Consider the following 18,042-nt stretch of genomic DNA (forward strand, 5'->3'; position numbering starts at 1 on the left):
GCTCACATATTAGCAACCTGGGTGAGAGCAATCGATCCCAGGGCCTTTTAGGGTAATGCAGTTTCAACACATACTGAAAGACATAGTGGTGAGGTGAAAATGACTTACAGGCCCAATTCCTTTCTGCAATTCAACTCTATAAACTGCAATAACTCACTTCAAAGGGAAGATGAATGAGTTACTCTACATTTATACAACAGTAACAGAACAGAGTTGTCCCAAACATTTTGCAAGAAACAAAAATAATTTTTTACACTTGCTCCAGAATAAAATCGGATTCTAATTCAGTCTGCATGCATTCGAGATAAAAAAAGATAACAAACCAGCACAAGACTCTACATGCTGAAATAGTAAGAATGCAATAGAGTTTACAGACCTGTAGGAAGCAAGGTAACTTCTCAGCGGCCCCATCACGATATTTCCAAAGGAAGGTTACAAATTCTCATAGCCAACCCTGCAAGAAGTGGAAAGAATAGTTAAAACAAGCGAGTTTCCAAGGGAAAGGCAAATAAGATCAGCTGTCTCCTTGGATACTCAATACTAAAAGTCAGTGTAGAATTGGTTTAGAGATGTTAAACATTTTAAACTATGGAAGCAGCAAGATCATAACAATTATTTAAATATAACAAAGTCCAAGTTAAATAAAATACAAAATGGTAAGTTGCTTTTAAAGACGTTATTAAAAACAGTCTTGATAAAAATGCAATGAATATGTGGGACTGGATTGGAAAGAAAAGAAAAAGAGAGAATAGTATACCAATTTATATTCCCTTTGAACTGTCTGTAATACAGACCTTAAAGTGCACTTTCAAACATATAGCATATCAAAGAAGCAGACATTTATTTCTAGCCATGGCACTTCTAGGCTTTTTGGTAAATGAAACCAGAAATAGTCTAGTGGAAGTATGCTGTGTGATAAAGCATGTACTGATGGGTTCTGCCCAACATCAGTAAACAATTGTTTTTTTCCTTTAACTGAAGGAAAGCGTTTCAGCAGTAAACAAATGCCTCACGTTTTGCATGAATTCTTCAAAAGAATCAAAGCAAACCTGTCTTTTCACACCTCCTGCATGTGCTATTCCAAGTCAAAATACAAGTTATATTCCCTGTGATCTATCAGCTGCTATGTTTTCAATTATGACAACCATGATACACAAGGGATGATGACACACAATACACTAAAGCTTTCTGCTATAATCAATCTGGAATCCACACGCGTTGTTGCAGGGATAATTATCTGGGTATCCCCGAGGCCAATTTTTCCCATTTTTGTACAAAAATCACCTCTTGCATAAGATATGAAATTTAAAATCATCTCCTTCACAGATATCATCGAGTCACTCCATTACCTCTGGGACAGATATAAATTATGCATTCTTTGATTCTCTTTAAAATTTTAGATGCACAAGGGGACAGAGAAGCATCTAAATGGTACTAAAAATATAATGCATTCAAGAAAGAAACAATAACTTGTATGGTATTAACTGCTACAGTGCTCCGAAGGCTCCCTGCCTGGTCAAGAAAAGCACATAAAGCACTGAAACATAACAGCAGGCTTGCATGCTAATGGCTGCTACTGACAAGGACTCATTGAATGTCACTGCTTCACATACTGCGTACTGTTCATTTTTCTTATCTGTGTGACCTCTCCTTTGAAATGACTGATGAAACTCCCTTGAATTAGCATCTCCGCTTCTGGGCATTTGCCACCAGGAAGGCATTCAGTAACATCTCTACTAAAATACAAAAATAAAGCAAGGGGGGGAAAAAAATCATAATCTTAACAAAAAAAAATTAATCACTATGTCTCTTAAAGGATACTCAGTGTGTACTGCAAAAGGACTGGACTGCTTCTCCAAAGCTACCTTGATGCCCTTTAAGAGTATTGGCCTGTCACAATACACGCATTCACATTTCAGACTTGGCTAACATTTTCACAATTGGTGTGAATAAAAAGGAATAGCTGTTACTGCAAGAAAAAAAAAGAAATGTCTCTGTTCTGGTGCCCTGCTGCTATGATGACCTATTTCACACTAGCATCTGTTCTCTTCTGATGAACCACTCCAGATGTAAGCTGGCAAAAAAAGCACTGCAAGTATGTTACCCAGACGTCCACTGAGTGCTGCAGATGTTTTCTTCCATGCTTCACATTTAATGTGTGCCTGATTAATTTTTTCTTTATTATTTCAACTACTTGGCCCGCAGAACTTCCCAAGAAGTTTGCAGAATTCGGGATCCAATCTGCAGCCATAAGGAGCAGCTCTCTTTGTGTGAGCAGGTTCATTAATGTCTGGAATAACCTGCCAAAAGAGTCTTGGTCTGAATTGCCAAAAGAAACGCACATTTCAGTAATCTATTATGCCTTAATATTATTTGCCTGAGGATTTAACATAGTGCTCATTTCAATTCCAAAATTACAGATGTTTGTAATATTCAGATGCATCAGTCTGACCAAAAATATTATGCCCATTCTCTGCCTCAAGCCCTTGACCTGAATGAGGTTAGTGACAGGGATATGAATGACTTGAGCGGAAAATGAAACACAAAAGTAGTTTTGTCGTGAAGTACAATATTTCTTCTGTCACTTAACCATGTTTTTTCTCCCTCTCAAAATTACAGAGTAGACTGCAAATCTTCAAGGCTAGCAGCCACTATGACAGCCTAAGTGCCATTTAAAAGAATAATAATTGATGAGATGCCTCGGTAGAATAGCAAAGGTCACAGAGAAGACTCCCCAGGGAGGAGAGGATGCGAAGGCTACACAGATGACTAAAGACTCGCCTACAGGAAGGGATTTTCTTGGAAGGAAGATGCTTTGTTGCAACAGCTTCGTCCTACCTAACACATAGTTGCTTCATCCAAATGAACAGTTCACCTTTAAGTTAGCTATAAGGCATTCTTTAAGAAATGTGTTTCTGAAATATGTGGCTTGGCACCTTGGCTATGTACCCATGGCTCTTTGAGGTGCTGCCAGACGAAGCACACTGTGGGTCTGTCCCACAGGGCACAAGGAGATGGCTAGTGACTGATTTGATCCCACCTGGGGGACCAAACTTGAAAAATCTCCAGAGATTTTCCAAGCCAGTCTCTAAACAGATGCCACTTTCGGGGCAGCCAGTACTATTTGCAGACCTCTAACAGATCACCACGGACTGGGGCAGCTTCTCTCAGAAGTAATGTGAAGAGTTTGTACATGAGGAGCCTAAGACACTCGGTTGACACATTGCTCCCAGGCAGCTGCAAATTTGCACACCAGCCATCACACTACACAGCAGTCTGGGTTGCTTTTTCTTGCCACAGCTACAGCATTCCCCCCTTCAGCTGTCGCAAATACAGAAAAAAAAAGCCAACAATGAAGACAAGCAGAAACAACTCTCCTTGGCACAGCTCCACTCTCTGCAGCATCATCTCTGGGCTCATAAAATACACATTAACTGGTGGGAAAAGCTGGCGCCGCAAACCTGGGGGTAACTGGCGGTGTCTGCAGAACATCAGAGCGATAAAGAAGAGCTTAACCTCAAGCCAGCATGCAATACAAGACAACTCTTATCTCTTCAGAAATGTGCAGCCATAACCATTTCAAAAACTGACAGTTTCCAACTGCTCCCGATCGGTTGTGGGAAGTTTCTGCAGCCAGATCAATGGCTGGGACTTGTGGAGGAGGTCTGCGTGGCTCTGAAGGGTACAGACATAATATGTGCTGGCCAAGAAGAGATATTGATCGCTTTGAGTATAAAAGATTATGCCTAATTGCTGTAGAACAGCTGCTAGAACCCATCTTCCTGGTATTTGATCTCCATGCCAGGCCTCCCAGTTCATAAAGAGGTACCTGAGAGTCGGGTAACCATTCAGGTAGATTTACCTAAGGCAATATTGGGGGACTCTCACTTATTTTCTGTACTGAAATAGGGCAATTTGCTGAAGGGGACTAATGTCAGGGACATTCACAGCATCTGCATTCCCTTGCTCCAGCAGTCCCTGGTCCATCGATGAAGCCTTTGACTGGCTATTCAGATCACAGAACATTTTTATAGTCCCATAACCGCACGTCGACGACAGCGGAGTGTGCCTTTGAGAGAGGGAAGGGCAGAAGGCAAGCAGAAGGCAGGATGCAGCCGAGCAAGCCTCCAATTGTAAGATCATCTTTTATCCTGTGCATCACCTGCAGGAAGACGGTAATGGCACAGGAACGTGGTGAACGCAACGAATAACCCAGGCGATGCTCACTCCCAAGTGACAAATCCACTGGGCATGCTGCCAGGGAGCCCTCCTGAACCTGGCTGAGAAAGGGAACCAGTGTTTCCAACACGTGCTTTGCCTAATGCTTAGAGCTGCTTACTCCAGCACAGCAGCTGCCTCTCAGTGCCAAGCCTTGGCGGGGCTCTGCGTGTGAGGTTTTATACTCTCCCGTGTCGGTTTTGTGTGCTCTGTCTTCCTTTATTAATTTTAAACAGAATGGGGGGGATGTAAACTCACCGTTGGGGATATGTCAGTGTTTGCTCAACATGCTCTATATACCTTTATTAATTTTGTATTGAATGGTGGATGTGATTTCACTCTGGGGGGAAATCAGGGGTAGCGAAAGGCCTTTCCCACAGCAGGGTAGCAGTGGGGAAGGGGAGATTATTTTTCTGTGGGATTGTTTTGAGCGATTTGCATGCTTTCATGGGTTTCTAAAGCCAAGGAACTTATGCTTTCATGAACAGCCAGTTTCAGTGCCATGACCTACTGGTCTGAAGAGGTTGATTATCTTAACGTAGCATCTGTTATGCAAGTCTTACAACTTACAGTACATTTCAAAAGCAGCAGATCATGCCTTTTTATAGTGCAAAAACAGTAAGCAAAGAAATTTAAAAGCCTTCAAAATTAAGACTCACTTCCAAATAAGACTTATTTTTTAACAGCTTAAATGGATAAAAAACACATGAACTACAAAAGAGTTGTTGTTTGACACAGGTTGACAAGGTTTAACTCTTGGTGACAAGGTTTAACTCTTGACTCATTGCAAAAATTGCGTCAATCGGTGTGACCAGCTTGGCAGCCTCTCATTTCCACCCCTGCAATTCCTGACAAGCCGACACTTGGCTTAGAGCATGTAGAGAGACTCGACACCCTGGACTGCTGTTCCCTTAGGCTTGACGGAGATGCTGCAGAGAGTTGCTTACTTGTAGATAGCTCTTTGCTATCTACCTTTAAATCACACAGCAAGGTTACACTTCATCATAGCACATCCCTTTGTTTCCAGACTCTTGGTCCCAGTATATCTGTATTCACCACTATCGTGACAATGAAGGGAATGCATTCCCCCCTTACTGTCCTATTTACTTTTCTGGAACAAATTCCCAAAGAAAAAAAGTTTCACGTCTCCCTCTATTTCTAGAGGCTCCCAAGTTGCAACTTGTTCACACTCAGCTTTGTCAGACTCTGGGAAACAGTAAACAGTGGTGTCCTGAAGGGTCTGAACCTTTTCGGTATGATAGCCAAAACGAAAGGAAAATACAGATTGTTGCACAGTGACTCTTCAGTCCAGGGACATGGTGTGGGAAGGGGACCACAAGGCGAAGGTATCAATGAACAGCAATTTGGGGACAATTGTACTGAGGAGGGAGGTGAATATTCACATGGGCAGTCTAATGCTTTTGTTTGCCATTCCCTAGGCAGCTGTGACAGGCAGGACATCCGACCAGACAGCAAAAGACCCATCTTACTGATCAGAAGATGCCGCAGTAAGATTTATACTTACAAATAAAGACTTCCTAGAATTTATATTGCTGAACAGTGCCTTACTGAGATTCCTGCTTGTAACAAACTTGAAATGGTGAACTGAATTAGTTCCTTGTTTGAGCAAAACATGTTAAGAGACTTGAAAACTGAATTATTAGCTGCTCTCGTGGCACATGTTTATGGTACAAGTCATTCTTTTCCTAACCTGGTGCAGCTGGCACATGAACTCCTTGCGTGACTGATGGCAGGGGCGGAAAGTTTCTGCGCTAAGGAGCACAGTTCCCATTTTGAGCATCAGAGAAAGCGGAACTGCTTCAATTGAAAAATGAGCGAGGGAAACAGGAAAGAAAGGGGCTGGGGTACTGCAGCTGGCTGTCATGGGCTGTGTAGGTCAGCACTTTCATACTTGCTGAATGCAGCTGGATTTCGAACAAGCGGGAGGGAAAGAGGAAGGGCAGGATTTGGAAACTGGCTCACATCCATCCAAGAGGCTAACATGCAACCCAGGGAAAAAAAAATAATAAATACCACGTACATGTCACAGCACACAGTGCTAACAGCCTTTAACAAAGGCTCATGCAATAACTTGCCAGCCTCCTCCAGCAGTGCCGCCAGCAGCCTGGGTGTTCCCAGAGACTGAAGGCAGGGGGGTAAAGTCAGTCAGGCAGCCCTGTCGCTGTGAGCCCCTGGTTCAGGATCCTGCTTACTGCCCCCATGTAGGGGGACAGGAGTCAGCCAGTGCTCCACATCCTTGGTTTATGAGCTGTGTCCTAGACAAACTGCAGGTCAGCAGTGGTATTCTGTACCCAGTTCCTCTCCAAGTTCTCAAAAAATAGAATGTGTTTTCTGTCCTTTGCCTTCCTGCAAGCTGTCTTGCTCTCCTCCCATCTCCTTCAGTGCCACTGTTTACAAAATTCTGGAAGGGAATTTCATTCAGCCATTGCCTCTCTTCACCCTGGGGAAGAGAAGGCTCAGGGGGGTCCTCATCACAGTATTCCAGTACTTAAAGGGCAGCTATAAAGAAAATGGAGGCTCTCTCTTCACAAGGAGCTACATGGAAAAGACAAAGAGCAATGGGAAAACTTGTACCAGGAGAGGTTTCATTTCAATATAAGAAATAAATTTTTCACAGTGAGAACAATCAACCACTGCAACAACCTCCCAAGTGACATAGTAGAGTTCCCAACACTGGAGGTTTTCAAGATGCAACTGGACAGGGTGCTAGATAATCTCATCTAGGCTCCCTTTCCCACAAAATGTTGCACAGATGATCTTTCAAGGTTTCTTCCAACCTGGGCTGTTCTATGATTCTGTGATGAGCTTAACCCCCTCAAATCCTACTTCTCTGGAGACTGATTCCCAGAGCTTCCCATCCAGACCTACAAAGCTGCTCATATAATCTACTCTCTCCCTCTGAGGATATGGTTATCACAGAATAATTTATATTGGAAGGGACCCCTGGGGGTCATTTGGTCCAATCTGCTGCTGCAAGCAGGTTGCTCAGGGTCTACTCCAGTCAATTTCTGACTGCCTTTGAGGATGAAGATTTCACAGCCTTTCTGGGCAATTTGTGCCAGTGTTTGATCACACCCACTGTGATTTTTTTTTTTTTCTCTAAATATATACAATCAGAATTTTATATGTTACAAAATGTGTCTCTTGTTTCTTCTTCTTCTTTTGCCGTGCACCTTTGAAAAGAGTCTGTGTTGTGGTTTAGCCCGAGTCACCACACAGTTTCTCACTCATCCTACCCCTCTCCAGGGTTAGGGGTGGAGATGAAGACAGTTTACTAAAATAGCAAAGGAAAACTACAATAACAACAGAATATAAGGATATTAAGATACATAAAATGAACAATGTATGTTTTCTCACTCCATGATGTCCCAATGACTGATACAGACTGTCCCAAGCAGCGATCATGGACACGAAACTGAGCAGCAAGCAAAGGAGCAAGAGGGAGCCAGCAAGGTAGGGGGAATGATGCCAGTGAGAGAGAGAGGGATGGATGCCAGGAAAGCAGATATCCACCCTGGCCAACCCCCACTTATATACTGAGCATGACGTTTATGGCATGGAATACTCTCTTTGGCCAGTTTGGGTCAATTATTCTGTCTTTCTCCCAGCTTCCTGCACCTGCACATTAGTAAGACTTGGAAAGCAGGACAGTGTCCTTGGTTTCATTCACAACAACTTGGATCATCAGAGTGTTTTATCAACATTCTTCACATATGAAATCCAAAACACATCAGCTACTGAGAGGAAAATTAACTCCATCCCTGCTGAAACCAGGACAGTCTGGCTCTGACTTATCTGTCCCCTCCCAGTAAGGAGTGATAGACAGCAATAAGATCCCCAGTGGCCTTCTCTTCATTCAAACAGTCTCAGATCCCTCCACTTCTCATACACCCTCTGCTCCAGCCTGTTGTGCATCTTGGTGACCCTCCATGGGACTTGCTTCGGTGTATTCACACCTTTTTAGTACTGAGGAGCCCAAAACCAGACACAGTAGTTGTTATGGATGAACTATGCTATGCTATGGGTGGACAAGCACTGAGACAAAGAGAGGAGAGTTGGCCACCTGAGCGCAGGGCAGTAGCACGCACACTGGTAAGACAGAACAGCCAGTTGAGAGAGACCGCACAGAAATTAGTGGAGAAAGATAAGGAACACCATAGGATTTCAGAGCACATAACCACTTGAATATTAGTATGAAGCAGCTGCAACTGAGCTTAAATTACTGCTGATGCTAACAGGAATAAAAACAGCAGTAATTTTTCCATTATAATATAATAAGAAACTCTATAATGCAAACAAAGATTTTCTTAATATCCGTATAGCTGTATAGCACCAGCGCAAACAAATCACAAAATAGGCCAAAAGTGGTATAAACCAATTGACTGCAGAGGGATTTCTGTAACCCAGCATTAAAAAAAAAAAAAAAAAAAAAAAAGACTGCAATCCCTTCAATCTTTATCCAGAAAATAAAATTATTCATTGTTCTGCAAAGCTGAATCTCCAGTACACAATACTGTAACCGCCATATACCTAGAAATGAGACCACTAATAAGAGGAGGAAAGAATTTCTAAGAGATACCAGGAAGGTAGCGCACGTGCATGTGGGAAGAAAAATAGCGATGCATCTACCACTTTTGTGAGTAACTCCCTCAGCAAAGAGCCATTTTAGTATTAAGACCATGAAGGCTGTGTGAGACATGGTAGCAGCAGTAAGTCTAGAGAAAACAACAGCCTGGAGGTGAAAGCTTTTATCTGGACTGCAAATGCTCGCTCTATTAACAAAAAATAACTTCGTATTATCATGGGTGTTTTGCAGTGGTAACAGCAGCACAAATTGAGTCCATGCCCAGAGCTGATCATAAGGAGCAATGGAAAGCAAAACTTGGGTTTCTTCTTACTTTGTCACTGTAAGAAAAGTACAGGAACGAAGGAGGCTCTCATGTCAGGAATAGTGCTCAAAGCACTAGAGTGACTGGCAAAAGTTTCCAATCAGTGCAATGATTTGGGAAATCTGCACATGAAATACAAATTCTGGTCAATAATTAAGATATTATTCAGTTGAGTAACTCTCTGTCATAGATACTTTTATGCCAACATGGATTTACTATGCAGAGAAGACTTTCAACAAGTCCCTTCTAGATCAGAAAAATCATCCACTTCTTCCATTTTCCTGGAGGGAAGGCATTAAAATCACAGAATCATAGAATGGTTTGGGTCGGAAAGGATCTTTTAAAGGTCATCTAGTCCTGCAAGGAGCAGGGACATCTCCAACCAGATCAGGTTGCTCAGAGCCCTGTCCAACCTGGCCTTGAATGTTTCCAGGGATGGGGCATCCACCACCCCTCTGGGCAACCTGTTCCAGTATTCCACCACCCTCACTGTAAAATATTTCTTCCTTATGTCTAGTCTGAATCTACCTCCTTCTAGTTTAAAACATTACTCTTCGTCCTACCAAAATGTCAGAAGTTAATGAGTTACACAAACTTACTCTTTTTTTTCCCTCTTTTTTTTTTTTTGGCTTTAACTTTACCCTCTCTTGCAAAAGGCTTATTCTGACTTCTTTTTATATTGGTTTCTTATAGGGATTTACTTATGTCATTGACCCAGAAAAAAAATATGCACTGACGGTATCAGAGGATCAATTTTATGCAGGGAGGGAAGTGGTCTTTTGGGCTGAACTGCCTTCTCTAAAACCAAGGTCCATGAACTAATCACAGCTGCAAAACGTTTCCAGCAGGAGTATAAGCACTTGCCATGCTTGTGTTTATTTAAAATAATCTGATGGGACTGGGGCCACAAAGTGATTTTTGTGGTTGGAAAAGGTTAACAGCATAAATAAGGTTGAAAGCTGCTGTCCTAAACTATTTTAAGCAGAGAATTTGGGAACAGATTATATTTTGGACTACAGACTAGATGAACAAGCAGTGCTTGTGGGGGTTCCCAAAGGCTATTTCTTACTAAATAAACTGTTGGGATGGAGATTTGCTGGAGCTTCTTGGTGGACTCCAATTTCACTCCCAGGCGTCCTGTCACATAATTAAGCCTGGATACATGTGTGTGTCGCCATGCCAACGTTCTTCTACAACAGGTTCTGCTTGAGATGACAAGACCCTTTCTGCCTATCTATCAGCAAGAATTGGCGAGGACACCCAAGGGATTCTGCGACTCCACGCCATCGCAGTAACAAGCAGGTAGATGCCCTTGACAGAAGGAAGGGTCATTATTTTTCTGAACAGTTTCCCTACCCACATCACCGACTGCTCTCTTCCAGTTTAACAAGCTGCTCTTCAAGCACAAATCAGCCTGACAGAGCCTTTAAGAAACAAAAGTGTAATTAAGTTCTGTTAGATTTTGGATGTGACTTTGCCATGTTACCACTGACTTTGGAGCCTGCAACTAGTGACAAAAAGTTTTCAGTGAAGAAAATCTTAAATGAAATGTAAATAAACAACCCCCTCCCAAAAGAAACCAGCACTCATATATCAGAAGGTGTCTTCCAAGGGAGAATCTTAATGATAGACTTCCATGCCCTATAGCCTTGCGTGTGGAAAGTTTCTGCAAAACCAGCTTGCATCCTCTGACCACCAAAGAGCAGCAAGAATTCTGTGCTGGAAAAAATTCTTAAAGCACTTGTTCTTGCTCTAACACTAAAATTGCGAAGTGTTTGCACTCAAGTAACTACAGCCACGCAAATTAAGGTCATGTTTTGAACAAAACAGATTCCTCCTGTGCCAGCAAGTGACTTGTATATGCATTTGTAATGTGCCCATCGCTAAGGCATCTGCACGATGAGCTAATAATGGAAATAATAACGGAATAATGGAAAAGCTGCCTGCACAAGGAGGTCTTATACTGAAGATTGTGTAAGTACAAACAGAGGCCACCTCTGGAAAATATGGAGACAGGGTCTTCAGCAGCCTGGTCCTAGGAGATATGCTTTCAAAAAATAGCAGCCATTTGTGCAGTTGAACATCTGTGTTTGCAAGTACACATGCATATAAAAGATCATAAAAGCAAGAAATTAGTGAGAGGATAAATGTCTCATAAAGTATTTCCAAAAACAGGAGTGATCTGCATGTATGGCAGCACACAACGTATTTTGCACCCTAAAAATAGAAATAGGGCACTACTCTGAAATACAAGCTTCTACTTTCATATATGCTCTGCAGTTAGACTGAAATATTTAAATTTAGTTTTTTAAGCTTTTGAACATAGAAACTGTTACAAAAAATGACAAAGGGATTTCCACAGGGCATAAAGGGGTCACAGAGAATGCTTGAGCCCATTTTGAGACTCAGTTCAACAAAAAAAAAAAAACATCCTTACACATACTTGACTACAAATTTGCAAAGACAAATATCCAGATTTCTGCAAAGGTCATTTCAGGTGAAGGTTTGAAATTCATACTGTTTCTTTAGCTATCCAGATGTATATCCAACAGGAATTAGAATAGGAAGAAAATCTGTTTTGATTTGTTTACCTGGAATCTGCCACCTTTAAAATTAACTTGTTAAAAACACTAGTTTCCATCTGCCAACAGCACCACAGCATATATAATAGTGCTTTTAGCACAGAAAAGGATATGATATCCCTCAGAAAAACCATGCTATTCTGTTTAGGACATATTTTGATGACATTGCCTACAAGTTTCCAAGTGATGGCTGGGTCAGCAAGCTCTGGCACAAAACAACAGACAGCTGGGTGTGGACCAGACACCGTGTGGACAGAAGTAAGGCTAAAGACAGCACTTGAGCCAGAACGGTCGTTTCTGCACTGGAAATAAGACTTTAATTTCTAAAGCATCTGCAGGATACTCCCCTTCAAGGAAACAAAGAATAAAGAATAAAAGAACAACAACAACAAAAAAGAAACACTTAATTTTAAAATACAGTTTTAAAATTTACTTTATGTAGAGTTACATTGTAAGAGGATTTATGACTAAGACAGGAAGAAATTACTCACAATTTTGAGAAGGGTGTAATAGAAACTATGCTTAAAGGTCCATACCTGGCAGCCCACACGCATGTAAATCGTTCTGTAAAGTTCAGTAGCACCCACTTGCATGAATAAGGATATGTGACTATGGACAGGTTTAAACCGGTTGCTTTATTTGCAGCATAAATTTCCCCCAACAAGTCAGAAAGCTGGAAATGTCCTGCTTCAAATAAAACCCAAGAACATAATAGTTAATATGCATTTGTAGGGCAGCTTGAAAAACTCTTACGAAAAAATGTTTTGTAAAATCTTTCTCCCCACTGAGCAGCTCAGAGACGTGCATCCCTGACAAAGGCCCGTAAGGGGCCAAACCACTGGTTATTTGTTCTCTTTTGCTCTTTACAAATGAAGCAAAATACAGTTAATACATTATGCATGCCTGTGAGCATATTTTTATTTAGCCTGTTTCGGTTTGTTGCGCCTTGGGAACTTTCACTTTGTTTTCTTGTGCCTTGGGAACTTTGATTTTGTTTTTCTGGTTAATAATAAAACTGAAATATTAGGGCAGGGCATCAACCAATCTACAGTGTGCGAGATTTGTTGAAGCTTCATTGAAACGGCCTCTCAACGTCTCTTTTCCACTCCCTTATCTTATCAGTCACCAAACCGCTCTCAACAAGCCGGCCTGTCTGTCACAGGAGCGGCGTGGGCCAGTTGCTATTAGTCATTTCATTTCCCGTTAAGATTTCACCCGCAGGAATAAGATCGACTTTCCCGGGAACATGCTACAGCATCTCAGCACTGTACAGTTTGGGGTAGAGAAATGACTCTGTGCCTTATACTTTTAGAATTACCAATAAGGTAGCGTTTAAAGCAGGCAGGCATATTAAACAAGGAAAAGGCAATCCTCTGTTGTGAGGAATTTACTCCTATCGCAGATGTGAAAGAGTGAAAGAGAACAGCAAAGCCTGAGGGAGAAAGAAGGGGAAGAGAGGACAATTGTCCTGGGATTAGACAGTTAATTACAGTCATTACATTCACATCTCCAAGCTAATTTTTTTTTTTTTAATTTTGGGATGGGGAGGTATCTTTTGGCATGTAGCAGCAATTTGTGTTCCCCTGGGAACATAAGGGAAAGGTGGGGAGTACGAGTAGATTAAGGAAATTAGCACCAAAGAGGTGGGAAGCAGGGTGGTGGTTGAAGGGGTTTGATGGGGCTGAAAGCCAAATTCAGATTAAGTGACAAATGGAATGAGGCAGAGACGGGGGAAAAAAGTTGTAAGAAATGAAGACTTGCAAGGGCAGCAATAGAGGAATGAGTGGTCACAGGGCAGGTCTGAGGGTGGGCTTTCCCCTGGCAGCACTTGTCTCTATCCTGCTCTGCTCCACAGCATCCGTACACCACCGCTACAATAAACTGGTATTCTTGGGATGTTAATTTCCCCCATCCTCTTATCCCATGGGGATATCCTTAGTCAGTCTCTAAGTGCCCCAAAAGACTTCCAACCTGGGCCAAAGAGGAAGGGTGCCTAAACAGACACCCTCCTGGGAGTCACTTTTTATTTTTCTGAAAGATGCACAGAAATTGTCAGTCTGTTTGTGTCTCTCTTGATAGCAATCTCCAAATGTGCTGCCCCCTTCTTACACGGCTGCAAGACAATTTGGACTTAATCAACCTTGTTCCTGGCTCTTCAAAGGCTTCAAGTCTGTAGGTCCTATGCAGCAAAACAAGTTATTCTGAAACACTCACTAAAGAGACTGTCCCAGTCCATCACAATGTGGTGGAAGACTTCCAGGATGTCACCCTCCTCTGTCCTCTTGTTTGAGCACCAAATCAATGGAGCTCCTCCACTGTGAACAGCACCCAGCGGTGGGAATGATCCCTTTATGGAGCAGATCTCCTGTAGGGTCTCTCCTATATGTGACCCACTTACCACAAAGCTTTCCTCCTTCCTACCACTGATCCTATTTTGCTGGTGATGACTTTGTATCTTTTTCATTTGCTAGGGGTTTGTTTGTTTATTTATTTAGCCTGGGTCTGGCGGGACCCTGAAAAGGCACAAATTAAGTACTGAAGAGAAGCTCCTCAGATGCAAGCTGAAGAGACTGTCCGGCTGCCCAGGTGAGGTAGAAGGAAAAGGCTTCAGTGTCTCATAATTAAACTGTCAAGTCCTGACAGTCCCTATCCTCTCCCTCTCCCTGCGCTCTTCTCAGTCGTACTCAGTGGTACAGTTGTACTCTTACCATGAACTTCACCCAGACACAGCTAACTAGGAATCACGCTCTGGTATGTTTGGACTGAATGGGAACTTTCCTGGCTCACAGCCTGGGAATAACCCGAAAAGGACTAAGAAGGTGGTACAGAAACCCTCAGTCGCAATTGCCACTGGCAACTGTGTATCCCTCCTCTGATAAAGCTTCCCAGAGTACCTCATATGGTGTCTACAAGATCCATGGCCAATCCAAGAGGCAATTGCTAAAGACGGACTGAAATGCAAGCCTCTGAATTGCCTTTTAGGTGACATTGCTTGTTCTTGGGCCTGATAATTCTCAGCAGCATGGATTGCAAATGCTGCTGGCTGAGATAAGGCTGGCAAACCCAGGACTGAAAGACTGAAAGACAGCTGGCAGAATTGCTCAGGTTAACTCCAGCCTGTCTACCACAGTGTGGATCTTCAAGTGGGGATTGCAAGTGTCTGTCAGGTATAGAGCAACAGCAAAAAGGAAAACAAATTATTGGGAGATCCTGGTAGAAAAATGCACCTTTTGGTGGCCCTGAAAAAAAAAGTATCTTTTGGCTTTTTTAGTCCTAAACCTTGTTGATGACATGAGCTTTTTGAGACTAAAAGGTATAAGCTGTCTGACCAACACTCCCGAAGCTGACGGCATTGCAGAGACATCAGCTGGCTGCTCTCCAAAAAGGCCAGCAACCTGGGACAGCATCCCCTCTTCAGACTACTGCTCCTGCAGTCACTGCTGCAGCAAAGCATGGGACAATGCTGCTCAGAGCTGGGTTGCCAAGGTGCTGGTGCTTTGTGATGCTGGCTGCAAAATGAAAAATCTCAGGATATTTTTCTGCCACTCCTCTTGCACTGAAAACAGATGTTTTTATTGAAACAAAACAAAATCAGTGTAAGTATTAGACTACTCACCTGGCCAAATACCTATGTCTGCCCTTAGATAAGAGTTTCTTACCTGGCCCAGCTTCCCTTGTAGCCTAAGAGAAGTCCTTCAGGGAAACAACTAGCCCTTTTCCCTTTCCTTTCCTGCTGAACCCAGCATTTCGCATCTGGATGGATTCCTTCTTCCCTTTGCTACTAACTGGGATTCATTCTCCTTTGTCCTCCTCGATAGGCTTTTGGAAGTCTAACTCCACCATGCTCACAAGAGGCCTTCCCCAGCTAAGGAGGCATGAGAAATACCAAGCACCTCAGTGTTTGGTACACATCTGCAGCAGAAGCCCAAACAAGCTGCCACCGTCACAAGGAACAGTGCTGCACTGGCTTACCCTGGGCCCTGAAAGTTGCTTATTTGCATCAGTGTAACACTGCACTGATAGCATTAGCTCTGTCTCTTAACGAGTCTAGTGAGCCTGGGAATGGCAGCACTGGGGTGGCACCCTGCCATGCAGACACTATTTCAGGTTGGAAAAGAATGGACATGGCTGTGACTCCTCTGTACTCTGCTGCTATACTTGGGATGGACGAGCCCAAAGGTTAGCCCAAAATTAACTGCTCTGGCTCTGCCATTCTTCAAGTTCCTCCCTTATACCTCAATGTGTAGTCTCTTAACTTAGTGGAATAAAACCCAATTCAACCTTTCCAGGCTATTCTACCAGGGGAAAAGAAAACTCTGTTAAAAAGTGATATTCCATAAAGCACTACTGCGTATTAAATTTTCATCAGCTTTAACTTCATACATTTGGTACTTCTCAGCATCCTCTTTTCAAGTAACACAGCCATCACATGCTTATGTTAATAAAGCACATGTAATATCCTCTTCCTCCCTGTTTTCTTTTCTCTCCGGGGTCCATATATTAGAAAAGAGATTCTCTAAATGTTGTTTAGAAAAGCTTCCAACTATTTCTGTTTGCTTTTCTTTATAACTGTTCTGAGGTTGCACCCAGCTGATACAGAGCTTCAGTTTTTCCAGCTGGGAATCAGACCAAGACACAGCACTAGAAGAAGCAGTCAGATCCCACCAGCAAGACACAGATTTTCAAAGCTGTTGTGAGTAGGAACTCATTTAAAAATCATTTAAAAAACATTTAAATTAATCACAAAAAAAAAAAAGAGTAAGAAAGCCTACCTTACTAACAGCTTTAGGGCCTGTACTATATCTCATCTCTCAGCCTGGATCCCAGATGGTCAGAGCACCAAATTGCTATTTGAGCTTTAATTATTCTTGTTATTATATTCAAGATACGTCTGGAGACAAATTATGAAGCTCCTTATGAGTGGCTGGGAAGTAGGCACACATAAAGACCATCAAAAGGCCTTGCCATACTTTGCTTTGTGGCAAAGCTCAGGTCACCAAACTGTCCCATGCAGATCTGCCATGCCTAGAAAAGCTGCAGGCAAGCACAGCATCCGAAAACTCTCCGCCCAGTTAACATCTGCGGCATCATGCTCCCTATCAGAGATGCTTCTGGGTTTCCGAGTTCTATGTTCACTTGCAACACTTTTCATATACTTGTAGAGGTTCTCTAGCTGGCCAGCTATCGTCTTGGGTGAAGCTGATCATGGAGCTAATTAGATGTGCTGCCTTGAGTCTTAGTACCATTCTACTTCACTTCACCCATACAGACTAAGCTAAGTCCAAAGATGGCATATGGGACGAAACACTGGTCCCTGGCATTCCCCAGTTCCCTGATCTTCATCCCATACTCACACCCACAGCATTGTTGAGACCATTCGTGCACCACACCGGGAGACCTAACCAGCCCCAGGATGCAGCAGGGTCAGCAAAATCAGTCACCCCTGATGAAAGAAACAGCAGCTTGAACTGTCAGTCTCAGGCAGGGGCGATCAAACCAGCAGACACGCACCTATGTCAAAATCTTGGTTTGCCAGTAGATCCGAGGTATTTCAGTTGCCTTTGCTGTATTATTAATTCATGCCCTCTCCACGCATCATTGCCTCACTTAGAGTTGCACAGAACCTAAACATATATTAAAAACACTATCACTGCATAAACAGCTCATTAAAATGGATTTAAAATGGGGTCTATAAAACTAAAATAAGCAAATATAAACCAAGGGTAGAATGCCCTTAAAATTAGAGATTTATGCTTGACTGGAGAAAACAAACGAGAGACTTCTCTCATTTCAGCCCTACAGATGTGCCTACCCAACTGTATATCCCGTAGCAACTTAAAAGGCAGATCCAGTGTGATTCCTCTGTAGGCAAACGCTAATCTCCTTACCTTCACAGAAAACTGAAAATAAATGGAAGCTGAATATTTGGTAGTTTAGCTAGATTATTCCAAACAGACTCTATTTTCTCTAATTCCACAAAACAGATCCTGTTAAGGATATGCTTATGCGCTCAGCAGTTGTCCTCTGCTTCATCTGCTCATTATCTGAGCTGCAAAGTACGAGACGGAGGCAGCTCCGCTCTATAAAAAAGACTGGCTTGACACCTTCCTGTAAGACTGCGCCTGTGCTAAAAAAGCCTGCCTTGAGGAAACCGATTTTTGTAGCTCAGTGGGCATATATATTACCAAAAAAACCTCTGAGACTGTGTTTCAGCTTTAGTGCAGCTGAAGTGACCTGGATTTTCCTGCAGTATTCACCTCAAAATGCATAGACATAGAGGCATTTTGAGCTGTTCAGGACACCACAGTTAAGTCAAGACACTGACCTGTTCC

The 18,042-nt window shown here is 42.6% G+C and overlaps 1 protein-coding gene across 3 annotated transcripts in view; it reads right to left on the reverse strand.

The window, feature by feature from the left end:
• Window positions 1-18,042, reverse strand: part of ENOX1 (ecto-NOX disulfide-thiol exchanger 1) — a 371,002-nt gene that overhangs the window by 258,488 nt on the left and 94,472 nt on the right. For all 3 annotated transcript variants that reach the window (XM_086741768.1, XM_086741750.1, XM_086741760.1), the window contains exon 3: window positions 377-454. The gene's annotated coding sequence lies outside the window, so the exon portion shown is untranslated. The remainder of the gene's footprint in view (window positions 1-376; window positions 455-18,042) is intronic.

The sequence above is a fragment of the Chlamydotis macqueenii genome, chromosome 1, assembly GCF_036417535.1.
Source record: "Chlamydotis macqueenii isolate bChlMac1 chromosome 1, bChlMac1.mat, whole genome shotgun sequence".
Lineage (NCBI taxonomy): Eukaryota > Metazoa > Chordata > Aves > Otidiformes > Otididae > Chlamydotis > Chlamydotis macqueenii.